Source organism: Carassius carassius, chromosome 24 (assembly GCF_963082965.1).
Source record: "Carassius carassius chromosome 24, fCarCar2.1, whole genome shotgun sequence".
NCBI lineage: Eukaryota > Metazoa > Chordata > Actinopteri > Cypriniformes > Cyprinidae > Carassius > Carassius carassius.
In genome coordinates, this window is record NC_081778.1 from 9,144,837 (window position 1) to 9,172,803 (window position 27,967).

A 27,967-nucleotide genomic window follows, 5' to 3' on the forward strand; every position below is an offset into this window, starting at 1 on the left:
ACTGAACATTGCATGTATATGTGAAGTCTGAAATAGATGAATCACTTTTCACTTTATATTAGGAAATAGTTTTTTTCCCCCTTTAAATGATGCAGTCAGGAGGTTCTAGGACGAATTTGGGAAGTAACTATACTTGACCCAGTTATGTCTAATATTAGTTGAACATTTGTTTGTCCCGAGATAATATTTTCGGCAGCCAGCTGACACAGTTAAGATCTGGTTCTTTAGATTTGTTATGGTATTAGTTTTATTTAGCTTGACAACACCCTAAAAATAATACATTTTGGATAGTTTCATCAAACCCAGTGTATGTATTATAAAACAAAATACAAAATTTCTAATATTTCAAAAATTCAAAATTGTTGAGGAATTCACCATGCTGGTTACATTAATAACTGTGCCATCTCTTGTCCATGACTTTATCTCATTGTTTCCTAAAGCGTACGAAAGATTTCTGTCAGTGGTAATGATCTAAATCAGTTTAATAAGCATGTCTAAATATAAATGGGGTTGTATGACGTTTCTTTGTTTCTCACATTTATCCCCATGGCATTTTACAGATGAGACCCCAGCTTGTTATTAATTTCAAGCTGTGTCTTTAATAATCAGCTCTCTAATGACTACTGACCCCAATAAGGACAAATCCAAATAAATATGGCCAAGTCTTCAAGATTTTTGTTTCTTATTACATTACATTAACATAAACTCATAACAACAAACCCTAGCAAATAAAAATTTAGGTTGCTGATTGTAGGCAAGTAAGCTCTGGTTTACTCTTTCTCTAATTGGAGATTGAAGTGTATTAGATCCATTCCAAGATGTGCCAGAATCTGGTACATTCTCTGGTCCGGAGGGAGTCACTCACACAATAAACATCTCCAGAGGAGGTCTTTATACTGTCTGCCAAAGTCCTCGACATGTTCATCACCCCCAATCAGTCCCACCATAGCTACTGGCCAGTAGAGTAAACATGAAGGCTCCAAAGATTCTTTAGTACCCAAAACCTTAAAACACCCCATTCAGACAAATGGACACACACATACACATCCAAACCCTTTGGTAGGGTTCTGTCCAAACCTGCTTTCAAACAGGGTTAAGTCCTATACAACCATGTGTGATATGTTGATATTTTAAAAGAACTTTGTAGTTCCGAAAGTTTGGTATATAAAACAGTATGGTAAAAAAGGTTGGTTAACACAAAATATAGCACTTATCTGAGGTTAGAACATTTCTGAATGACCGCATACGCTAAAAGCAAGGTACTTGTTATTTATGCGATGGCAACTGTTCAGTTAAAGCTAAAATGTGCAAGTTTTAGTGTTTACTGATGTAAGATGTGCAGTTAAGAGCAGAAAGTAAAAAGAACACAAACTGACCAGCACTTGGCCACATCAGCTAGAGACATCTTCTTCTCGACAGCATTTATAAATAGCTGACCTAGTCCAAGATGACTATTTTCCAGGTTGCCTTCGAAATAAGAGCTTGCATATAACCAAAAAGCAGCTGTTGGACCACAATGCTTTCAGTAAATTTTTCTTTTTAAATCCAAATTCTTTATTTATTGAGTGTCCAACCATGACTAAATAAAGAATGGACAAAATATGTCAGATTTGGAAAGGGACATAATGGAATGAATTACCAGTGTATGTGAATTACCAGAGTCTGAATCAGAAAAAAATATTGATTTCTCCATTGTAAGCAATAATAATTTTTATGAATCCATATTCTTTCTTAAATCCTGAGAATCGATTAGTCTAGCCTGTTTTCAGTTAATGAATGTAACATTGTAGCGCGCCTAATAAATCACAATAAGATTTGTGCTTTATTACTTTTGTTATGAAACAAAGTCTCAGAATTCAGATTCTGTCCATTTTATTACAATATTCAAACAATAAATGTGACCTGTTCTGGCAAAATGAGTCAGAATGTGCACTTGCTGATTTTGAGCTATGCTAGGCCAAAAAGTAAAAAGTGTAGATTTTAGTCAAATTTGAGGTTTTCACTAAAATGAGTTCATTAAGCCTTGTTTAGTAATCCCAATAAATATACACAGAACACAGAATATATATATATATATATATATATATATATATATATATATATATATATATATATATATATATACAGTATATATATAAAAACATGTATATATAGTTTTTTGCCCGGCGCAATGCGATGCAAGGCAAGGCAAGTGTGTTTGCATTTTCTCGTCCAGCGCCACGTCATATAATTAATGCTATTTTAAGAAGTTGAAAATAGACTGCGCCATAGACCAACTCAAACCTAGTCTAAAGTCTGGCGCAATGTTTTTTTTTTTGTTATTTAAAGAGCGTGTTAGTATAGGTGGGTCCGCAACACACGTACACGCTGCTTATTAAAGAAAGGGACCAAATTTTATGCCTAGTACATGTCATAATGGATAGTCATCCCATGTATCAGCATTAGGCTATCTATTTTCTCGCACAAGAGCAGCTCCGTTTCATCTCTGAGACGCGTTCTGTCTTTTGCGCTTGCAAAATTCCGCTGTGTAAATACCAATGGCACGAGCGCAACTGGCTCTTAAAGGGAATGGAAGATGAGACTCTTGATTGGTTTATTGCACGTTACGCCCAAAAAACACCCATTAGCCTACTCATTAAGAGAATAGGTACAACCCATTTAGACCATGCGGCAACCATTTTTCTGTCGTTAAAATAGCAAAAGTGGATTTGGAGACACCCAGAGTGCACCTGCGCCATGCGCTTTACACTTTGCATTTAGATATTTAAAATAGGGTCCCTTGTGTATAATAACAAAGATAAAATAAAAGATAAAATAAAAATAAAAAAGTTATATTTTGACTATTAATATAGTCATTATTATTAAGCTTTGCAGGTGATTTTGCTTTGGAACCTTCAGAAAACTTTAACTCGGTTTTACTCAAAATTAACTTAGCTGACTGTATCAACTTCAATCAGGTGTAGCTCAGTCTAGGGCTGGACGATTATGGCCTAAAATCAAAACCTCGATTAATTGAATATTTTACATTGATTACGATTAATAAACGATTAGTTTGTTTCTATTTTTTATTTTTTTGCCCTCATAGTTCACTGACAAGGTTTGTACTATAAATATGATTGACTATTAAACGTGAGATATTTTTTATATATTTATATATATATTTATTTCTGACATCATAGCTCACTATCAGCAGTTATTTTATCTATGTTCGTAACATTTCTTACAGATTATTGCTCAGTGTAAAAGATAAATAAAGATCAGATAAAGATAAATTAGCACAGTACTCACTTAAAAAAGTTGGGTTAAAAACGACCCAACAGCTAACCCAATGGTGGGTTGATATAGCACCGACCTATTGTTGGGTTATTTTAACCCAATAAATTAGGTAACTAGTTTTACCCAATAAATTGGGTTACAAAGAACTAATCTGTTGGGTTATTTGGCCAAAATGATGCTTTAACCAACCTAGTAATAATATTATCATTACTATTATTGCCATGTAAATAAATAACTCACAACTTAAGTAATATTAACAATGCTTTATTTACATTCAATTAGACATTACATTCAAAAGTTATTGTTGCAATTGTTTTAATGTATCTCCTAATGAAATTGTTTCAATAAAAGTCTCATAAGGCGACGGTGTGTTGAGGGAACACCTCAGGCACAGAATATTAATGTTAAATTAATTAATTAATTTACAATTATGTTTTAAGTTCTAAGAAGCATGGAACACAAAAAAACAAACAAACAGTTGTAAACAATAGAAATTGTAAACATTTTCATTAAGTTATTGTTGCAATTGCTTTAGTTTACTACCTTAAGGTAAGAAATTCTTTCAATAAATAAATAAATAAAATAAAAGTAATGTAATTATAAACTGCCTCATAAGGCAACAGTGTGTTGATGGAACACCTCCAGGCACAGAATATTAATGCTCAAATGAATTTATTTACAATTTTGTTTTAAGTTCTAAGAAGCATGGAATACAAAAACACAAATAAACAAAAAAAACAAACCAAAGCAAAGCCTGTCCAGCTTATCCAATTATAAACTGCCTAAGTAGGCGACAGTGAGTTGATGGAACTCCCCCTGGCACAGAATATATTGTGTGTTGTAGAAACTGCCAAACAGCTGCAGCAGGCTTTGGATACTCAATGTCTAAAACATAAAATAATTTAAAGCATGTATCCACAGCTTGTAAAAGGCTGTCTTGCTCAAGTGCCATTCCTCCCACAACGACGAAGGCTTGTGAGCAGTTGAATTTATCCCCAAGCTGTAGGACATGAGGGAATTGCCTCCGTTGCTCCTCCTCCTCCAAATACTGAATGATGTTTGTTCCCACCTTTAAACATAATTTTTTAATTGTAAATATGCACACATGGATCAAATATTACCCAAAATGTGTTGTCATAAATGATGTACCTACAGGCTGTAAATCAACAAATGCTTGTTTTGCCTCCTGGTAAGAGGGCCGAACCATCTTGCAGCCCATTTTGTATGGCAATGGAGGAAGAATAGCTGGCAGGGTTTTTAAAGCAACATCTCCAAGAGTGTCTTTACATAAAACAGAAAGAACAATGGATTAATCTTTAAACAAGTGCATTATATTATAGACAAAATATTATAAATTGACATGAAAGTAGCATTTTCTCACCAGAAGAAATGTTTGAAGTCTGAACAGGAAGAAGATCCAAGGCTCTCTTCTCGGTCTTGCAATATGAAAGGATTCGTTGAGATGCATGTCCCCAAATTTCAAAAAGTTTATCTTTGGCATGTGGGTATAAAATACCAAAGTCCTGAGCAATCTAAAAGTTAATAAAGAAAAAGATAAGTTAAAATCACACCAACATCTCATATGGTGCAGTAACAATGAAAGTATGGACATTTGTTTTTCAATATCAAAAAATTAAGCTAAGTGAATCAAATCAAGTGGGATTCATTTTTTTTAGGGCAGGACACAGTGATTTTTTTACAATGTCCAAGCAAATAAATGAATTGTTTAGGTTAGTATTAATTGTTTATTAAAACTAATGCGAATTTCATTTTCTTATTATAGATTTAACATTTCTTTACCATTCCGGGGGTGTCCAGAAGTCTTGGATACTCTTGCGTGATCTCTATTAAAGATTTAGACCCGTTCTCTCTTATCCACTGTGCCCTGTAGATAGCTGTTCCTCTCATAAATTCCTCAACTTGACTCACTGGTTGTTTATTCTTTTTCAGCCACTCTGTCATTTTGTTATTGTCTACCTCACTGACTTGTGAATCTGCATGAATCAAACAGCATCAGAGTGATTAGAGAACTCCCGTCAATTTTAACATTGAGCTCATTTTTTTTGTCAATTTGGAGTGCTGTCAATACAGAGAAGAACGACAAAAATCGGTGTTGCCTACACAGTGTTATCCTCTTTTTAAAATTTTCACCCTGTTGACTTCAGTGGGGCAATATTTAAACCTGCTTTTAGCCTCTTAACATCCTTGATGTGTCATTACAAGTGCACAGGTCATGTGAGTGATTCCTTCAGAGTGAACCTAGGATTTAGTTACCTAGGATCACGCGCGTGAACTTGCCAATCGACTACTTTGGCTTTGGCTAAGAGGCTAAAAGCAGGTTTAAAACTTGCCCTATTGAAGTCAGCAGGGTGCAAATTTTAAAAAGATGATAACACGGTGTAGGCAACACTGAATTTTGTCGTTGTTCTCTGTACTGACAGCACTCCAAATTTACAAAAAGAGTTCTCCTTTAATATCTCAACAACCTAAAGCAATGTTTGAAGAATGTTAACAGGCCGATGTAACAGTTACTACTGAAATTTCCAAATTAGGAGAATTATTTAGATAGTTTCACATTAAACTGCTTTGATCATAGCACAATTTGGATTTAAGGAATAAAAAAGGAATAAGTAAGAAAGTAGAAAGAAGAACGTCAATAAGGTTTCAGCACCTTTGGTTACATTTTTCTTTTACCTGGCAATAAAGTAATCCTCTCAGTCACAGTAGCTCGGCGCACATCTGTGGTTTTTGACCTCTGTCTAGATGTTGCACTGTGCCTGTTAAGGCGTTTCCTGATATTACGGAGTCGTTCCTCCAAAAACCCTGAGGCCGGATGGCGGTATCGCCCTGGTGTATACCATACCTCCTAAAACATCAACACAAATGTGAAATGGATAGTTTTTCCCAAAAATATCTAAAAAATGTCTTGAGTTTTTAAAATAGTATAATTCTTTGTAAAGGTGAGTGTAGTTCTGATAAACTTGGGATCAGCATACTCACATATCCACTGCCCTCTGAATCTCTAAGGCATGGAAATTGTGTGACCAGGGTCAGAGCTAACTCTTTCTTTCGGTCTGGTGATGGACTTAGTGGTAGAAGGATTGTACAGATATTGGGTTACTAATGAGTAAATTGAATTGACAGCTTATGATTGAATTACTTTATGTAAAGTAGAACAATGAATAAAACATTACTTACTATTCCCCAAACTTCTCCATTAAATGGGACACCAAAATGCGAACCATTTTCCTTCGGTCTTCAAGACATAAGTTGTGGTTTTGTTCCAAATTGGAGAGAATAGAAGACCCATGTGTGGTTCCCTCTAAAATCTGTCGTATATCCTTAATGGAGAATTTTGTTTCTAGAATTACACATCAGCATAGCTTCATAGTGCTAGTGAATTTCAGATGTCAGAGAATTTCAACATAACTGATGAAGTGTGTATTTCTAAAGTATCAAATATCAGGGAAAAAGAAATACGTACAAATGAGGTTGAATTTTCCAGAATAGTCAGTGTCACAGTAGGAACGATTTCACTAGCATTGTTTTCAGAGTGTTCTTCTGTCTGTTCTGTCTGTATGTGAAGAAAATACATTTTATAATTGCAGTTACAATATACTTTAAATAACCAACTAAATAAAAAATATATATATTAATAATTGGACAATACAGCTCCTGTAGACTACCAACCTAACATATGCCTTGCAATTGATTAGTGAACAACACCAAGAATTGGCCTTTTTAAAATTATAATAACAAACCTTAAAATTCTAATAACCTATGGTAAAGTGTGTTTGTCTATTCTAGATGTACAAGAAGCTTCTATTTTTAACATGTATTTAATAAAGATGTACTGATAAGGGGGGAAAAGTAAAAGCTTATACAACTAATTTCATGTAAAAAAAAAAATTCCTGCCTTAAAAACGTCTGTAGCGCAAGGGAATGTAGTACAAGTCATCGTCTACATTATATGATTTCACTGCATGCAAGGGCTGAAAATCGTGCAGTGAGTTCACAGAGACAGCCTCGAGAGCTTCTTCAGGGGAAACCGCGTATGCAAAGTAATGGCGGTCAAAACCCACAGTGTGCCATTTTTTTACAACAAGTTTCACATCAACATCGAGGCCGATAGTTACAATAGCTTTTATCAGCCCAAACTGAGGTACTCCATCCTCTGTGCATCCCCTTGTAACGGTCATGCCTGGTCTGTACTCTGTGCCATTAACTACTACCCAATCAGGAACATAAACCTCAGCAAATGGGGGTTCTTCAAGACCCTTCACAAATTCTCCCTGAATTGCAGCAAGAAATGAGCGGTGTCCTGGTCCAAAATCGGTGTTTTTGGAGAAAACACTTCCTGTCAGTAAGCGGTAGCACAACATCATCTGATTCCTGAATGCCATAGTTTTGCAAATATTTTTAAAATTACAAACTACATGGCTCAGCTGTTTAAAGAAATTATGTCTTGCCTCAAATCGCATTGTCCAAAATTCTTTTAATGGACCAATCTTCCGAATGGCTCTTGGGTAATGTAGGAGAAAGTGGTGTTTGGGTTTCAGGTGCAGATGTGGGTAAAGCTGCAAAAAAACTGTGTGGTGTTCCGCAATTAGATGTTTCAGGTATATGGTGGCCTCTGTTGTGATGGAGGGGGAGAAAATGAACTCCATGCAAGAAAGGAGAAGTAGCAACAGTTCCCAATGTTTGTTCTCTTTTGGTATTTTGTCTCCAATGATGATGGGCAAAAACCTCAAGAAGCACCACATTTGAGCAGCAGTCTGTCTCATTGCCCCATTAGGGTTCTTAAGTTCATGTTGTCCCAGCACAGTAGGTTTATTGCAACTATCAGGAAATCCATAATCAAAACTTGTCAATCTGTAGTTCAGTGTTTCTAAACTCACAAGCCCTTCAGCCAACAAGGATGCCAAGACCAATTTGACTTCAAAAGGTCCAATTCCCTCAAGAATGTCATGCATGATGTCCGGGGCTACATTGTCCACAACACTGAAGTACTTCAAATCATCCAACACACATTTTCGTTTGAGTCCTGTTTCTGAAGGGTTGTTGGATGACAAATCTTCTGCATAATTCTGAGCATTGCGAACCATCTCTGGGTCTTCCACAGTCTGACTCCACAAATCTTCTTTGTGCACCTTACACCAGCGACAGCAATGGTTAGCACTGAAACTTTCTGAGTAGCCAAGGAGTGAATTCAGTCCTAAGTTGTCGCCACAAACTTGTGCCACACTGATCTTAATAGTACCAGAAAAATCCGGAGTGTCAATAAGGAGTCCCCTTTCTTCTAAGTCCATAATATCGTCAGTTATACGATGCAGAACAGAGTCAATGCCATATGTTTTAGCATCATCCGATTTATACACAGCTAACAGAAAGCATGAAGACAAAGAAGACAACAGCATGGGGGGCAAACATTTGATCTGGAAGTATATCAATCCTAATTTGTGCACACCAGTTTTGGAGCCCAAGGGATTAACCGTCTCACAATCATCGTTGTACAAAAGAAGTGGGATGGAAAGCTCTTTGGAAAACAAGGAGTGGCTTTTGTAAAGCTCTCCATCGTGAAAGTCTTGTAATACTCCTGCATCACGCTCTGTGTTTTGATAGTCAATGATGATTGGCATTGTTCCAGGTGTTTCAAGAATTTTTTTCAGAAGTGGACGCAATCGAATGTACTGAAATGTATCAGGTACTGCCGTCTGTTTAACCATTCCAGATGTAGAGTCATGCCGCTGACAATAGGATACCCCTGGAAAATACTCTACAACAGGCTCAATGAAACACCCCGTTTTTGTGAAGTATTTCATTTGCTTGTACTCAGATTCAAGCTCTTTTAATGGCTCAGAAGCAATTTCAAATTGAGCTTTCAAATTTTTTACTGCTTGGTCATCTTGGTGTCCGAAGCGCTGAAACAAGGACATGGTCTTCTCCTGTAGACCACCTACTATATCTGTAATTAAACTTGCAGTTTGTTTGACAACAAAGTTGACGGCAGAATATGTTTGAGAAGATTTAGCTCTCAACTTTGCAAGAAACAAAGCTAAATGGTTAGTTATTTCTTCTTTGTCAAAGTCATCCCACTCTTCCTCTGTCCCCACATCTTCAGTGTCTGATGTTTGCACATTAGTGGATGGAGTTGTATGTTGATGTGAAACTTCAGAAGAGGCAGATGAAAATATTTCTTTTGTTGGCCGGTCATCTGCTTGCATGTGATCTCTCAACAGATGTCTTTTGAATGACCACATGTATGCAAATGTTCTACTACAGTTGTTCTCACAGCAACAGAAAAAATTTGATGAACTGTTAATGCCATGAATGGCATTAAGATGCAAGAAATATTCTTTGTGGTTCGGAGTGGATTTTTTACATTTGAAGCATGTAAAAGGCATTGTATGTTTAGTTACTCACAGTCTGCAACTGTTTGAAATAATTATTAAATTTTATTCTTTGGCCAATTCTTGGTATAAGTGCTGTTATGGTGGTGTCGTCAAGAAGTAGAAAGCTTTGCTGGTCAATTTCTTCCTCTGGAAAAGGGAAAATAAGAAGACAAATAAATGACCGACACTGCTTTATTTGACAATATTGGTTAGGACATCTCATAGTAGATCTTTGTTTTCCTCTAATATTTTCCATCTCCCTTAACCATCAAACTCCATTAATCATCATAATGTCCTCATCATATACTTAAAGGGATAGTCCACCAAATAATGAAATGGTTTCAGGTCCCATTGATTAACCTCATATTCTCATATACACTTTACCCTATTGGTGTTTGGGTTCCATTAAAGTCCACATATTTATAAAGCAATTGTATAAAAAAATAATATACTTTTAATATGATATATCATTTTTATTATTCACTTATCAATACATTTATGCTGTGTTTTAGGTGATATGTTATATTTTTTGTTAACCCATTTACAGCAAAGTTACTCAACTATTAACAGATTGCATATTATGAAATGTTACATTTTTATGAAAAAAATACTGTAATGGTGATCTTAATTAAATGTAGGTTGTGTCTGAAAATTGATCTAGGTGTTAGAGGCCGAATTTTGTTGTCTGCTGGTTAGAAAAAACCTGGGGAAATTACAGTGTTTGTGTGTGTGTGTCAAATAATTCCCAACAGAATTATTATTTGAGGTGTTGTAAAATTTTATGTTTTTGCAATAACACCACAAATTTTGCACAAATATATTTATTTTAATGAACCAAATGTAGAAAAAAAAATATATAATATATAATAATAAAAAAATATATTAAAAATGTGTATATAAAACCAACACCAATAAGCAGAAATGAAAGTTGTACATGCATGTGTGTGCACCTGCATTTGTGTTTGTGTGGGTGTTAAGTCTCACCCCTTTATATGCATTTGTGGCTGTTCTATACAAATGCACTCTTGCAGTCACACCTGTGTGTTTGTGTGTATGAGCAAGCATGTTTGTTGCAAAATGCATTTGTGACTCAAGGCTTTCCTTTATGTGTGAAAATGTTCTGATTTATTCTGGATTTATTGATTTGAAAAAAAATAATAATAATAATATAAAAAAAAAACCTCTTGGGAATTGTGTTCCAAATAAGAAAGAAGTTAGTATAGGGACATGGTGAGAAAATTATGACAAATTAAAAAAAAAAATTGTGGACTATTCCTTTAAAGAGAGGTGTCATTTGAATAATTAATTATCCTTTGTTACTAGTAAGTTCTGATTTTCATGAAGTCAAATTAAAAAGGTTTCATTATATTAGTGATGACATTTTTTAATTGTCATTTTTTTAAAGGTAAGCAACTGAGACAGGGTTTCCTTTTTCAGACTTGCTACATTATCTCTCACCTGCAAATCTGTCGATTAATGTTCCAAGGTTCCACTTCTGAAGTGTTTCTCTTACATATGAATCCATAGCATCCTGTGTAAAAAATGTTTATTTAATATAAAGTGAATAACAAAAATAAAGCCTAATCTCACTAACCTACTATAAATTCACTGTAAAATTGTAGAGCTGTAATTTTAAAGTGTTAGCTTCTGCAATGGCCATGTATTGTGGTAAATTACCTCCATTTAAAATGTCATTTTACTGCTATGTGTCATTTAAAAAGTAATACATGTTATTATAAAGGTATATGGTTATAAAGGTAAATGTTATTATAAAGGAATAAAGTCTCAACCAACCGTCATTTTATTTAATGGGCATGTGGCGATCTGAAAATTGTTATGTAACTTAACTGGCTATTGTAATACCTTACTATCTTATTGAGTCATAGTTATCTTTTATAACTTTTAATCTTTATAGAGATTTCTAGATAAAATTTCTAGATAAAATGTTTAATTAGGGTGACCATATTTCGGGGAGCAGCCAGGGGGAATGCATTAAAACACTACTTGACTAATGTATTTGCAACCATGCAAATATGCAACTATGTTATTAAAGTTTAATACATTAAGTACATTCTTTCCATTCAACTTTTGGCCCGCAACAATCGAACAATAACAAACAAATGATAAAATGGTTTAGCTTTCACATGGGAATTTTCTCTGTAAATCGTTTGTGAATTTACATTTGGGCTCTTTTGTAACGCTGTTCTGGAGCCATGTGCCACTGTTGACAAGCCGTGGTGCAGTTTGAACAATGTTTCCGTTACGGTTACATGACCCAAAACCTGCAAAAACGCATACAATGAATGGCGTCCCGGCCGGACGCATTTTTTTAGGTCCAAAAAGGACATGTCCCGGAAAAAAGAGGACTTATGGTCACCCTAGTTTAACAATTTGTAGTATTTTAAATTCACAATGTAGTTGGGATAGCCCAAGTAAACATTTGAGCAGCATTTGAGCTACAATGTGGGCCTTTATAACACAGCATAACGTTACCTTCTTCCTGTAGCTGGCTGCTAAAGTGACTGTGTGACACTGGCAGGCTTTCGCTGGGTCTTGAAGCCGAGCGCGTCGGTTAAACACTTATCTGAAAATATGAATAACTTCCCAAAAAGTGTTGGAAAGAACATGGAAAGTTAGGAAGAGTATCACAACCGAGTATCAATAAATTGGCTGGCTATTATTGACATATTGGTGTCATTAGTCGCAGATAGCGGACAAAAAGCAGTCAACAGGGGAGATATAAACATGGAAATAATTGGCTGAACATTTAGAAAAAAGCGGCAATAATACTATGTAAGAGCTTAAAGTCACTTTATAACGAAAAAAATAACATGTATACAATATGAATACTGTGTATAGTGTAATATTAACTCACCCGTGTATCTTCTTTATCTTCGTATCAGCTGCAGCGGCGGTCAACCGTTGAAATTTAAATTTTAACCCAACTGGCTGCGTTGTTATAGAAACAACCCAATAAATGTTCCGAATAACCCAACAGAACGACCCAATATTTTTAACCCAGTTATTGGGTACACAAAATAACCCAACGTTTTTTAGAGTGTACCAGTACAAGTGATAGCGTGTGTGAATTAGTCATACCGTCTCTAAATTATTGTGAAGCTGTGGGTTGTAAATAACCTAGTTCCTTCAAAAGTATAAATTGTAAAAAAGTATAAACATATTGCCTCCCTATGCTCACATACTGCATTTTAATTCAGCTAAATTCTCAATAAAACTGTTTTTATGGACATATTTTAATGTTTCTGTTGTCAGACAATGGAATGAATATTATAATGACTCAAACGCGGTCCATTAAGACTACATAACCAGCTCTCAAACATTAATCTGCACTAAAATCCTATTCACGACATCGTGTAATGAAATCAAATACATATATGATAAAGTCAATGGTTGTGCTGTGACTGATGTCGGCTATACTTGCATGTAAAACAGAGTTAGAAGCAACAGAATATAATTTTTTGTTTTACTGAAAGTTCTGCTCCTCTCTGTGCTCACTGAACAGAGCAGATACAGAAGAGAGTTGTGTGCGCGCACTGGGAAAGAGAGAGTTCGCGCTCGTTCTGCAGAACTGGAGAGTCTCAGAGACTAATGGTTTTGCCAAAAAGTCGCTAAGTCTAGCGACCACGTCGCCAGGTTGGCAACACTGGCTACACATGCGGTAGTATGCTTTTAAGGGGGAAGTATTTACCTAAATTATTTTACCGAGGCTTATCAGTATTTACATAGTGAGGCAGTGGGTCGTGTACTGTTACACAGCGAGGGTTTTTTCGTCTTTTTAAAATTGAATGTGCCACCAGCCAATCGAGCAGTCTAAACCTCTCAGCATGGTGCTGGTTAGTTTTGTGTGTGTGTGTGTGTGATGTTAACATACACGAAGTTGTAAATGTTAAAAAGTATATTAACGTGTTTGATGACCATCATCAGACTAAGTATTTTGTCTAATAACTTAATTGTACGGTGGAGTAAGGTAAGTGAACGTTTATAAATTACACATTAGAAAAGGAGGAGGCTGGAACTTGGAAGACTGAAAGCTTTGAAATGTATTTTAGGTTTGCCATGTTCTGTACAGCGCTGAGGACCTCTAAGCTGCTCATCTGGGTTCCATCACAGCAAGTTCTGCTACATGTGCCTTACAATGAGCAATTCTGTGCCAAGACTGTAGCTAGACTAAAAACCTTTTATTTTAAGTGTATGCTTCCTCGTGTCAGATGAGTTTCAGGCAGGCAGCCTGCTGCTTTCCACAAGATACTTGCAGCTTTGTAAATAAGCAGGAATGAGAATAATTAGGGTTAAGGATAGGATATTAGGTTATTGGGGTGGGATGTAGAGGGTGTAGGTGAAGAACTAACTATATTAAATAAGTTATATTAAAACTGTTTTAAATCAGTTGTGTTAAACAAGAGACAGACTGTGATTTGTTTTTTTAGAACATGGATAATTTAATATAAGTTGTATAAAATCATTTGTGATTTGTTGATCAGTGTTTGTTGTTTTCAGGAAGCAAGAGACACCTCCTACTGACCATCCTATAAAATTTCAACATTTAATTTCCATATGTAATAAACCAAGATGGAATTAACTTGCAAACTTGACATGACTTATTCCTTCAAATCAGAGATTAAAGATAAAAAAAGATAAAATTAAGATAAACAAATAAAAAACTATTTACAGCAGGTAACTTCTGGTGACATTGTAAAGGTTCATAAAAACATCTATTACAGCAGGTAACTTCTGGTGACTTTCAGCAAGATCAGGGGCATGTGAATCTGATCACCCTCACAGTTGTCCACTGCATCACTGGCGGAAATCATCTGTGGAAATAATTAAACATTTTTACATTAGTACTTACAACATATCATGAGTATTAATATATGATGGGACCCGTACTTAGAGCTGTGTGTGTGTGTGTGTGTGTGTGTGTGTGTGTGTGTGTGTGTGTGTGTGTGAGAGAGAGAGAGAGATGCATTAGAAACAAAACCAAAACTCTTAACTGTAGTGTTCAAACGTAGGTCAGTATCTGAATGAGAAATGTAGCTAGCTGGCCTGCTATCACCTGCAATCTCTGTAACAGGAATAATGTGAGCTATTGTAATGTACCATAATATCTTGTACTACCGTTTATATTAAATAAATAGGTGGACAATGGTAATCATGGAAAATTCGTTGTACTTCGATAACTGCCTGTTACTGATCTTAAATGTACTCATAGAACGGACTTTATAAATCTAACGTTAGGCGAGCAAACACATAGCTAGTTAAGTTAAGGTTAGCTTACCCGAATCTGACAACCTTTTCATCCCCCGGCGTGACCTCTTTAACGGAACATCGTAGTCGAGCCATTTCTCGGGGTAAGGTTTTTCGTCAGTCACCTTCCCGTCCATGAAATGGCACGAAATGGCTTGGGTGGGTGCTTCAAATTTAGTGCCTTCATCCATTTCCTCAGCTGCTTCTCTTCTTTAGGTGGTGGGTGTAAATTGTAAAGTGCACCACAACACTGCAACCGCTTCACAATGTGTTCGCTACATCGTTGGTGCAATTGTTTTTTTAATACAATTGTTCTGTAGCCCCTAACTGAGCATATAATACTTGATATATTTGCGTTCTGTTATCTAGCCACTAGCTTAGGTACGTTACGTCAGGTCCCTCAGCCGTAAGTAAGATGACAAAACGAGCGCAATGGCGGCACCGTTGTTGCCATGGAAAATAAGGTGAATTAACAGGATTAAAAAAACAAAATAACCGACTTGAGAAAATTAAGATGGTTAGAGCTTCTGAATTTCAGTTTCGATTACTTTTCGATTAATCATCCAGCCCTAGCTCAGTCACTTTTAATCTGATTCCAACAAATCATAAAATAAAAATCATTTATTTTTGAAAAATTGCTCATTGTGACTCATTTTGCCAAGACAGGTCACAAATACAGTTTTGGTAATGTTTACTGTGGAGTTTAGATCAAAGTAGTGCTTCAGTTCAAAAGAAGTGGCATCGTGAAAGCGCACATGAACTGATTATCTCTTCAGTTTTAATATCAGTTACAGCACAAAGAAAAAAATAAAATAAAATAATAATATTTTTATTAGAAGTGATGTTAAAAGAAAGAGTACAACTGTCATGGCTCGAAAAGAACAGTCAAGGATTCAATAGCAAGTGAATACTGGTGTTTAATGACACAAAATAGAAACAGAGGTAGTGTAGGTCCAACAATCAGCAGGCTGAAGAATACCAGGCTCGGCAACACAGGACTCAGGGGGCAGACGGCGAGCTGGAGATCCGAACATGATCCCCTGAATAAGGCAGAATTCCAAATGGAAACCAGGAACTAGAGCGAGGAGAAATGACGGTGAGAATCGTGACCAGAGAACCTCCACAACCATCTGACAAAGACAAGACGAGGTGACAAACAATAAATAGAACATTTTCATTCAAACCAGCTGGCGCTGATCAGCTCATCAGTGGGAGAAACAAGCCTGGCTGATGAGTCGCGCCCATTCAACCCACGCGCACGCGAGTCGATGAATCCATGAACCGTGACAGTACCCCTCCCTCCTAGGAACACCGCCCGGCGTTCCCAGACCCTCTTACCTGTCGATTGTAAAGGGAGTGATCCAGGATGTGCCTAGCAGGAACCCAACTCCTCTCCTCCGGACCGTAACCTTCCAAGTCCACCAGGTACTGGAATCCGCATCCCCTCCATCTCGAGTCCAGTATACGATTAACCGAATATGTAAGTTCCCCATCTACGAGTCGCGGCGAAGAGCGAACCGGGGCAGGCGGATTAAATTGAGATTGAAACACAGGGTTTATTTTAGACACATGAAAAACAGGATGAACTCTCCTGTATGCTGGGGGAAGGTTGAGGCGGACTGCCACCGGACTAATAATTTTGGTGACAGTGAATGGGCTAATGAATTTGGGAGCAAGTTTATTAGAAACGTAGCAGAGGAATGTTCTTGGTTGAAAGCCACACTTTTTGACCAGGGACATATGCGGGAGGCTTAGACCGGTGGCGATCGGCTTTAGCCTTGGTACGTGCCCCCACTTGGAGTAGAGTCTCACAGGCTCTAGTCCATGTGCGGTGACACCTCTGGACGAAGGCGTGGTCGGAGGGGACCGCGACTTCAGATTCCAGACTGGGAAAAATTGGTGGCTGGTAACATAAACTACATTCAAACGTGGATGACAATGGTAATGTATTGTGAGCGTACTCCACCATTGAAAGTTGTTGACTCCATGAGGAATGGTAAACGGTAAATGGACTGCATTTATATAGTGCTTTCAACAGACCACATGGCCATCCAAAGAGCTTTACAAGTTGCCTCACATTCATCCATTCATTCACACACCGACTGCGGTGTCAGCCATGCAAGGCACCATCCAGCTCGTCGGGAGCAGCTGGGGTTAGGTGTCTTGCTCAAGGACACCTCGACACTTGGTCAGGTGGAGCCAACCTTCCGGTTTGTAGACAACCTACATGAACCACTGAGCCACTGCCGCCTATGTGGAAGGATTCTTGTAGACCAAACATCGCAAAGCCCTCTCCAAATCTTGGTTGGCTCTCTCGGTTCGGCCATTAATCTGGGGGTGAAACACTGAGGACAAACTGACAGTCGCTCCCAGTAATTTACAAAGCTCTCGCCAAAATTTGGACACAAACTGGGGTCCTCTGTCAGAAACCACATCTATCGGGAGGCCATGTAAGCGATAGATGTGGTCTACAACGGTCAACGCTGTCTCCTTGGCTGGGGGTAATTTGGGCAAGGGAATAAAATGAGCCACCTTCGAGAACCGTTTCACCACAGTCAAAACGACCGTATTGCCCCGGGAGGGCAGGAGGGCGGTGATAAATTCTAGTGCTATGTGGGACCAGGGTCTTGAAGGGACAGGCAGCGATTGAAGTAACCCATCTGGGGGTCGGTTGGAAGTCTCACCAGTGGCACAAACCAAGCAAGCCAAAACAAAACTGTGAATGTCACGAGCCATGCGTGGCCACCAGAATCGTTGAGAGGTCAGTCATCCTGGAGTTCAATCTTTTGGCGGTTCTGATATAATCTAGGTTCTTGTGATCGGTCCAGACAATAAAAGGTACCCCCGACCCCTCTAACCAGTGACGCCACTCCTCCAACGCTAACTTGACTGCCAACAACTCTCTGTTACCAATGTCGTAGTTATGTTTGGCAGGCACAGGGGTGCATCTTGTCGCCTGTGGGAGAACGCTGGGACAGCACTGCTCCTACCCCCACCTCTGACGCATCGACCTCCACCAAGAACATAATGGATGAATGACATAATGGATCAGGGGCTATGAGGATGGGGGCTGAAATGAAACGGCCTTTCAGTTTGGCAAACACAGCGTCAGCTGTGTCTGACCACCTGAACGCCATTCTGGGGGAGGTCAAGGCAGTCAGTGGCGCGGCTAGTTGGCTGAAATTGCAAATAAAACGCTCATAGAAGTTGGCAAATCCCAGAAACCTCTGTAGGGCCTTACGGGAATCTGGGCTTGGCCACTCCACCACAGCCTTAACCTTCTCAGGGTCCATCCGTATTCACTCAGACGAAATGATGTACCCTAGGAAAGGAACAGACTGTGCATGAAAAGAGCATTTCTCCGCCTTGACCAAAAGCCCATTCTCTAGCAACCTCTGAAGCACTCGTCTGACGTGTTGAACGTGCTCCTGGAGAGACGAAGAAAAAATCAATATGTCATCCAGGTAAACATATAGGAACTGATCTACCATGTCTCTCAACACCTCACTGACGAGTGCCTGGAAGACCGCTGGGGAGTTGGAAAGACCAAACGGCATAACCAAATATTCAAAGTGCCCCCTGGGGGTGTTGAACGCGGTCACCTTTATTTATATAGCGCTTTAAACAAAATACATTGCGTCAAAGCAACTGAACAACATTCATTAGGAAAACAGTGTCAATAATGCAAAAATGATAGTTAAAGGCAGTTCATCATTGGATTCAGTTATGTCATCTCTGTTCAGTTAAATAGTGTCTGTGCATTTATTTGCAATCAAGTCAACGATATCGCTGTAGATGAAGTGTCCCCAACTAAGCAAGCCAGAGGCGACAGCGGCAAGGAATCGAAACTCCATCGGTGACAGAATGGAGAAAAAAACCTTGGGAGAAACCAGGCTCAGTTGGGGGGCCAGTTCTCCTCTGACCAGACGAAACCAGTAGTTCAATTCCAGGCTGCAGCAAAGTCAGATTGTGCAGAAGAATCATCTGTTTCCTGTGGTCTTGTCCTGGTGCTCCTCTGAGACAAGGTCTTTACAGGGGATCTGTATCTGGGGCTCTAGTTGTCCTGGTCTCCGCTGTCTTTCAGGGATGTAGAGGTCCTTTCTAGGTGCTGATCCACCATCTGGTCTGGATACGTACTGGATCCGGGTGACTGCAGTGACCCTCTGATCTGGACACAGACTGGATCTGGTGGCCACGGTGACCTCGGAACAAGAGAGAAACAGACAAATATTAGCGTAGATGCCATTCTTCTAATGATGTAGCAAGTACATAGGTTGTTATGGGAAGTGTTTCCGGTTCCGGTTTACCTAATTAATGCAGCCTAAAAATCCTTTAACGGATTTGGATAATAAAAGCATATTAGTATGTTATGTGTATGCCAGGTTAAAGAGATGGGTCTTTAATCTAGATTTAAACTGCAAGAGTGTGTCTGCCTCCCGAACAATGTTAGGTAGGTTATTCCAGAGTTTGGGCGCCAAATAGGAAAAGGATCTGCCGCCTGCAGTTGATTTTGATATTCTAGGTATTATCAAATTGCCTGAGTTTTGAGAACGTAGCGGACGTAGAGGATTATAATGTAAAAGGAGCTCATTCAAATACTGAGGTGCTAAACCATTCAGGGCTTTATAAGTAATAAGCAATATTTTAAAATCTATGCGATGCTTGATAGGGAGCCAGTGCAGTGTTGACAGGACCGGGCTAATATGGTCATACTTCCTGGTTCTAGTAAGAACTCTTGCTGCTGCATTTTGGACTAGCTGTAGTTTGTTTACTAAGCGTGCAGAACAACCACCCAATAAAGCATTACAATAATCTAACCTTGAGGTCATAAATGCATGGATTAACATTTCTGCATTTGACATTGAGAGCATAGGCCGTAATTTAGATATATTTTTGAGATGGAAAAATGCAGTTTTACAAATGCTAGAAACGTGGCTTTCTAAGGAAAGATTGCGATCAAGTAGCACACCTAGGTTCCTAACTGATGACGAAGAATTGACAGAGCAACCATCAAGTCTTAGACAGTGTTCTAGGTTATTACAAGCAGAGTTTTTAGGCCCTATAATTAACACCTCTGTTTTTTCAGAATTTAGCAGTAAGAAATTACTCGTCATCCAGTTTTTTATATCGACTATGCAATCCATTAGTTTTTCAAATTGGTGTGTTTCACCGGGCTGCGAAGAAATATAGAGCTGAGTATCATCAGCATAACAGTGAAAGCTAACACCATGTTTCCTGATGATATCTCCCAAGGGTAACATATAAAGCGTGAAGAGTAGCGGCCCTAGTACTGAGCCTTGAGGTACTCATTACTGCACTTGTGATCGATAGGATACATCTTCATTCACTGCTACGAACTGATGGCGGTCATATAAGTACGATTTAAACCATGCTAATGCACTTCCACTGATGCCAACAAAGTATTCAAGTCTATGCAAAAAAATGTTGTGGTCAATTGTGTCAAACGCAGCATTAAGATCCAATAAAACTAATAGAGAGATACACCCACGATCAGATGATAAGAGCAGATCATTTGTAACTCTAAGAAGAGCAGTCTCAGTACTATGATACGGTCTAAATCCTGAGGTCTTCCATTCATCCCCCTTCCTGATGCGAACCAAATGATATGCATTAGGTAAATCCAATTTTGTGACGATTGATGCTCCCTGCAACCTCTCGAAGGCTGAAGACATCAACGGCAAAGAATAAGTATTCTTTACCGTGATGCTGTTCAACTCCTGGTAATCAATACAAGGTCGCAGAGAACCATCCTTCTTACCCACAAAAAAGAATCCTGCCCCCGCTGGAGAAGAGGAAGGACGGATCCACTTCGTTGCTAAAGAATCAGAAATATATTTCCCCATAGCCTCCCTTTCTGGAACAGAAAGTGAATACAACTTGCCCTTAGGCGGAGAAGTACCTAGCAGTAAATCTATAGTGGAAGAGAAGCAGCCCGGGACTTACTGAACACTTTCTTCAGATCGAGATACTCTGGTGGCACGTTGGACAGATTCACTGGCTCCTCCTGCAACACAGAACAAGAAACAGACGGAACAGCAGATGAAAGACATTAGGCATAACATTGATTACTCCAGCTGGACACAGAGTTCTGACCCCACTCTATCCTGGGTCCGTGTTTAGCCAACCATGGATTACCCAGGGCAATGGGGGCATGAGGTACAGTAAGATCCTCTCAGTGTGGTTACCTGAGGTGATAAGTGTGATGGGCCCAGTAGTGTGAGTAATGCCGGGAGTTCCTGTCCATTTAGTGCGTGGATGGTGATGTGGTGTTGCAGCACTATGATAGGGAGGTGAAGCTTGTGGGCCAATGAAAAGTCCATCAGGTTACCCTCCGCTCCTGAATCCACCAGCGCCTGGCCATTGAAAGATCTGCCTGCCCCCTGGAGTCTCACCGGGAGGAGGGTGGCGTTTGAGGGTTTAGTCATGGAAAGCCCGCCCGACAGTAACCTCTGTCCTACCGCCGGGCTTGGTCTTTTAAAGGACAGGTAGAAAAGAGATGGCTGGCTTCCCCGCAGTATAGACACAGACCCCTCGAGCCGCGATGTTCTCTCTCCTCCCGGGAGAGTCGAGCGCGACCTACCTGCATGGGTTCAGGATCGGCTGACAGTGTTCACTCTACTGTAACCTGAGAACTCAGCGAAGTCACCCACAGGAGTCTGGTACGGTCGAGTTTCTCTCTGTTGTAGACATGCATCGACTCATAGTGCAAGTTCGATCAGTCCATCAAGCGTCTTGGGTAATTCCAACGTGTAAATCTCCTTTTGAACACAGTCAGCCAACCCATGCAGGAACATGTCCCACTGTGCCTCTTCGTTCCATTTGCACTCGGCGGCCAACGTCCGGAAACTCGATGGAATAGTCAGAAACAGTGTTGTTGTTCTGTCGGAGATCGGCAAGTTGGCGGGCCGCCTCACATCCGGCGAGTCCGCGGTCGAACACACGCCCCATCTCCTGTTCGAGTGCTCAGAAAGAAGAGCAGCAGTCATGTTGATTCTGCCACACCACTGTTCCCCACAGAGGGCGCGTCCAGACAGCAGCGTCATAACTAGTGCCACCTTCTATCCACGGAAGAAAATGTGCTGAAGAGAGAAGTAAATCTAACATTTGGTTAAGAAAGCTCTGCATAAATTCAGTTCACCCGAATACCTCCCATGCGTGGGGATGCATGGCTCTGGCCGGTTGAAGTTGGGATTCTCTGGGGAATCAGGCGGGGGTGGTGCTGGCGCAGTGGGACCTCTCAGACGTTGTAATTGAGAGGTGAGCTCGGTCACCTGCGTTACCAGAGCCTGTATCGCCCGACCTGAGGCTCTGTTCATCCTGATGATCCATGCTGGCGTGGTCCCGGCGAAAATCTGTTCGAAACTGGCTGCACTCACTGAATCCATGGTCTGGTCAGATGGTTCTGTCATGGCTTGAAAGAACAGTCAAGGATTCAATAGCAAGTGAATACTGGTGTTTAATTACACAAAATAGAAACAGAGGTATTGTAGGTCCAACGATCAGCAGGCAGAAGAATACCAGGCTCGGCAATGCAGGACTCAGGGGGCACACGGCGAGCTGGAGATCCGTACATGATCCTCAGAACAAGGCAGAATTCCAAATGGGAACCAGGAACTGGAGTGAGGAGTAATGACGGTGAGAATCGTGACCAGGGAACCTCCACAACCATCTAACAAAGACAAGACTAGGTGGCAAACCGTATATAGGACATTCTGATTCAAACCAGCTGGCGCTGCTCAGCTCATCAGCGGGAGAAACGAGCTGCGCTGATGAGCCCCGCCCATTCAACCCATTCGCACTCACATAGCGAGGGCGAGTCAATGAATCCATGAACCGTGACTTACCAAACTTACCAAAATCCGCATCTCATGTAATTGCTCAATCAGTGTTTCAACCGCAAAAAGACGTGTAACGTACTGATTGTAAACAATATTTCACATAATGTCACATTTACCTAAAAAAAAAATATATACATATTTATATATTAGGGCTGCACGATATTGGGAAAAATTGCATTGCGATATTTTATTTTTCTGCGATATATATTGCGATATGAAATCTAATCTAATTTTTTCTTACAAACAAAAATGGGGTGAGCACACTTACATTATCATTTGAAATGATTTAAACATCGACACCATCGTGTCAATTGATTAATATGCTCGAGGGAGAGAGAGCAAGACAGCGCTTGTTTTGTTTGAAGACGGTCTAGCGCTCTCTCTCACTCTCTCTCGCGCTCGCGCTCTCTCTCTCTCTCGTGCGCACGCTCTCTCTCACTCTGCCCTGTCAAACTGACAGGACTTAAAAACACATGCAAATGATAAACTTTCACTCTATGATGGTTAAGCTGTGCAATTAATCCACGAATCACATTCGTCAAGGGCCTGGGAGCAGCTGGCCCGTACAGTTAATGAATAATGGATCAACTACAACAGCCTACATCGCACATCCTGCGATGTGACTATTGTGGATTCGTACATCGTGATATCGATGCTTAAACGACACATCGTGCAGCCCTAATATATATATATATTTGGTGACCATAAATCTGTTAGTCAGCTAGCCAGCTAATTAATTCCAGAGAAGAGCTCCATTGCTTTAAATTGCTTAAATCAAGATGCATGAGGCAAATGAGCCTCATATAATATACATGAAGGACTTGTAAAATTTTATGACCATACAGTCAGTTAATTAAAATTATCTTTATAATTTTGTTGGTTGAAATGTCTCACAAACATTAAAGGCATTTCACATAAAAGCCAACATAACACTTCTCCAGGCAGCAATTTTACATTACTGCACTGATCATAACTCAGAAGTGTCCCTTTCCTGTAATTCACTCATAACGTCATTGTCTGATGGTCAGTACCACTTTTATCAATAGGTGTCAGATTGCCAGTAATATCCCCATGCCGACTGCTTGACTAGTCATGCATTATACCATATTAGATTTCAATCATATACATATAGGCTATATATATATATATAGATATAGATATTATATATATATATAATATCTGTATCTCCTGTTTTCCAGAATCTTCCTGAAGCCAGATAGAAAATACTGATATATTTACTGAATGCTTTACTGGACATGTTATGCATGAAATTGGATTATGTAAATGGCCCTCCCCGCTGTTTACATAGCATCCTGCAGTTAGCGCTAGCTTTACTTGGCCTAATTCTAGTGTGTTTACTCAAAGTAAACAGGCAAAATAATTGTCCTCCAAGGAGTTTGCTTGTTGCACTTAGAATGGAAAATCAAGCCAACATATTATTTCCTGAATAAGTTCAGGGTGTGGAGGTTTTCTGTTTGCATTTTTGAAGTGCATTCCAGTTTTGTGGTGATGATTTCCTGGGTTACACTGCTAATGTGATTTTCCAGTTGAATGACACAAAACGGTGTTAGACTACCTTCTAAAGTGTTGGGGCCAAATTTGATTGTGTTATAAACATATTCCTGCCAGTGGGTAATTGAGTTATGTATGTGTCATAATGTAGTTTATTTTTGGTTCAGCAGTACATTTAGGCTGACTTTAAATTATTCAGATAAATGTAATATAATTACAGGACAACTTTGTTAATTTGTCCAGCATCTGGAATCATGACAAACTTAAATCATAAATTATTGTCTATTTCACATATATATCCAGTCTGAGTATTTAAATATTTGATACGATTCACGATAACTGATTTCACTATACATTTTTCTCACGTTTTTAACAACATGAGATTTAAGATAAATTTTAAATGAAAAGGTGTCCTTCTGTTATTTCTCAGACAAAATGCTGCACATGCACTTTGTGGAATTGAAATATGTCAAATAACAAACCTAATTGAAATTTCAAAATAAACCCAAAATCAAATTAATAAATGATACAAATTTAAGAAATATCTTCATATAAACAAATTAAGGCTTTGTCTGTGCTCTTTTCATTTACAATTAGAGCCAACCACTGCATTTTAATCACAATGCAAACAAAAATGTTGCATAAATGAAATGTAATTTATATTGCACTATTTTGAAACTTAAACCAAAAACAGAATGGTCTGAAAAGCAAGATAAAAGTTTCTTTTGCATATTATATAAAAATGTATAGGCTATACAAAGTTGATAAAAAATATTACATCAATATTGGATTAAGCGATTAATAAATTTAAATGCCGTTTTAAGTAATCAATCAGTTATTCAGTGCAAAATAATTTGGTGCAAATGCATCAGTGCAGTGAGTTGTATTCATGTTTTTTTGTAGTTGTTTTTTTGACAATGTTGTTATCTTAAATATAGGCTATCACATCAGCAACAATTTATGTGTATTTTACAATATAACAATCTACATAATAGCGCAGAAAGAGGGGAACTTTAAGCACACAATCTGGCTGTTTCGCGCCGGTATAACATGATGTACAAGCATGAGGACGCAGGCAGCAGCTCTTAGGTGTCCTATTCCTGCAAAAGTAAATCAGTCTGCGAAATCATCCCTACAGTGTACTAACCTGTCTTGCTACTAACACACGCACTTCCACTGTAACTGCACTTATAACTTCAATTGTTCTTGGAGCAGCCTCAAATCTTTGATCACTACTGGGGTGGGACCTACAATTTTATTGGGTTCCTCTTTTTTTTTTTTTTTTGCTGACTGAGTAAAAATAATTAATAACCATCAGACTAAACCATTTTTATGGAGGGGAAGAGGAGATATTTGGAAAGCGTTTTTATCTGCTTTATACATTACATACAAAAAAATAATATATATATATAAAAATAATATATTATTATATTATATTATATTATATTACCATAATGACCCAAATATAAGACAATGTTTTTTTTTTTTTTTTGGTAGGCTACTGTGAGATGGATAGACTAAATGTTATAGGCCTATAATACAGATGAGCTACCTGTTATTTTTTATGGTATATATAAAACTGTACATTTTTAAATGTGGTTGTTGGTACATTTTACCAGTATTTACCATACTTAAAAAACAAAAATAAAATAAATAAAATAAAAATAGGAAAAATAGGAAAAATATGCAATATGAAAATAATTTAAGACATTTTTTTCAAAAAGGCTTTTTCCAAAAGGTCCATCAGGTAAAAGGGGGGTCATCTTATAATCAGGGTAATCTTATATTTGGGTCAATATGGTATATATTATTAATATTATTATAACTTCTTGCAAAAATGTAATATTCATGCGCTTTTATGACATCAGTAACAGTAACCAGCGCACCCTGATAGTCATGGCAACCATAACCATTGTGTGCTGATTCCTTTTTACAGGATGTACTGAAAAGACGCAGACAACCGCGCTCGAGAGTGAGCTAGAATCAGCCAGTCGTCGAGGTAGTTGAGGATACGAACCCCTCGTTCCCTGAGAGGAGCCAGGGCTCCCTCCGCGACATTCGCAGAGACAGGACTAACCCAAATGGGAGAACCTTGTACTAGAAGCAGGAAATATATATGTATAAGTTAATTTGTACAGAACATCATCAGACTTCAGCATCAGTTCAAACTCATTTGTGCGCATGTTACAGTCATTGCGTTCCAAATAAACAATTATTGTCAGCAAGGTCCACTTCAACAGATCAGTGGGAGCAGTGAATACTGCGAGGACCCTGTCAATCGGAACACACCTTCTGGCAGCAAGGTGCCGCTTATGGAACAGTGCCAATGTATAGTGTTTCCTTGGTTAATGCTGTAAACAATGCAGCACTGCACTTAAATACTACTTTAATAATAATATTAATAATAAAAACAACTTATAAACCTTTCTGAAGACAGTCACTTCCCCTCATAGATACATTGATATAAACTCCCAGCCCACTCCCAAATGCATCGTGATTTTAACATTTCAGCCGACTTGAATCGTCATATAATCCATAACAAACACACACACACACACATATACTGAGACTTCATACAGACTAATATATATATATATATATATATATATATATATATATATATATATATATATATATATATATATATATATATATATAAAGCATCCATGCATATCAGCTGGGTCCATGCCTCTGGTGCTCAGATCACCACTGTCTGATTATCCCTGCCCCCAACCACCTAACTAACCAATCACATTCCACTGAGAGTAGCTCTCACCCAATAGCAAACCATGAGATCATAATGGGTTCTGTCACAGAGCTGCATGCAGGGCCCCTTGTATTGACTGTAGGAGATGAGAAGGGAAGTTGTCAGTGAAAGAGAAGGAAGGAGAGAAATTATAGCCTTGGTTTCATCAAGCCTTGCCTTGCTACAGCTGCAGATTGTGTTTATGGCTGAATATTTTTGCTAGATGCTTCAGAAAAGGAATAATGGCCTTGCAGATCCTCTCTGCAGGGATTTGTAAGTGATGTTTCAGTGATACCTGCTGTGACTATGCATTTTGTTGTGCTTTACGGTGTGATATAGCGTCATACCTAGGGACTTCATTTGTATTTGTGGCACTCTGTTCTTTTGATTAACATTTCAAACACAGATCATTGTTGATTACAGATGATGATGTTATATTTCAAAATAGAATGCATGCTTATAGTCTTTTTGGTGTCTCAGATGGGATAGGCTTTGGAATTTATTTTGTGTAAAATGCTGGTTTTGTTGAGCTTTGCTTTGTTCATGCTCTGTACTGTATGTAGCTTTTATAATCACCTTCATAGCAGAAAGTATTACATTCATCTCACAGTGATGTAGCAGTTCTTAATGAATACTGTAGATTGGAATAGGTTATTTTATATGCGCAGTCTACTGTGAGTAACTAGTGAACATGGATTGGTCGTTGGTTTCCTGAGCTATAAGTGTCCTTGCTGGATTCTGTGTTTTCATTGGCTCAGGCCCCAGATGCCTGTACGGTTTGCTGCGGTGTGGTTAGAAGCAGTTAGAGTTAGAGTAATTTGCGAATATGATTTCCTCTTCTTGATGCCATGTGTTTTTAGTCAAGCAATACAATCTCAAGCTATTGTTTCTTTGCAGATTAAAACATAGGTTTATAG

General features: G+C 38.6%; 1 protein-coding gene across 3 annotated transcripts in view; it reads left to right on the forward strand.

The window, feature by feature from the left end:
- LOC132102772 (triple functional domain protein-like) overlaps positions 1–27,967 on the forward strand; it is a 217,056-nt gene that overhangs the window by 12,306 nt on the left and 176,783 nt on the right. The gene's annotated exons all lie outside the window — the stretch shown is intronic.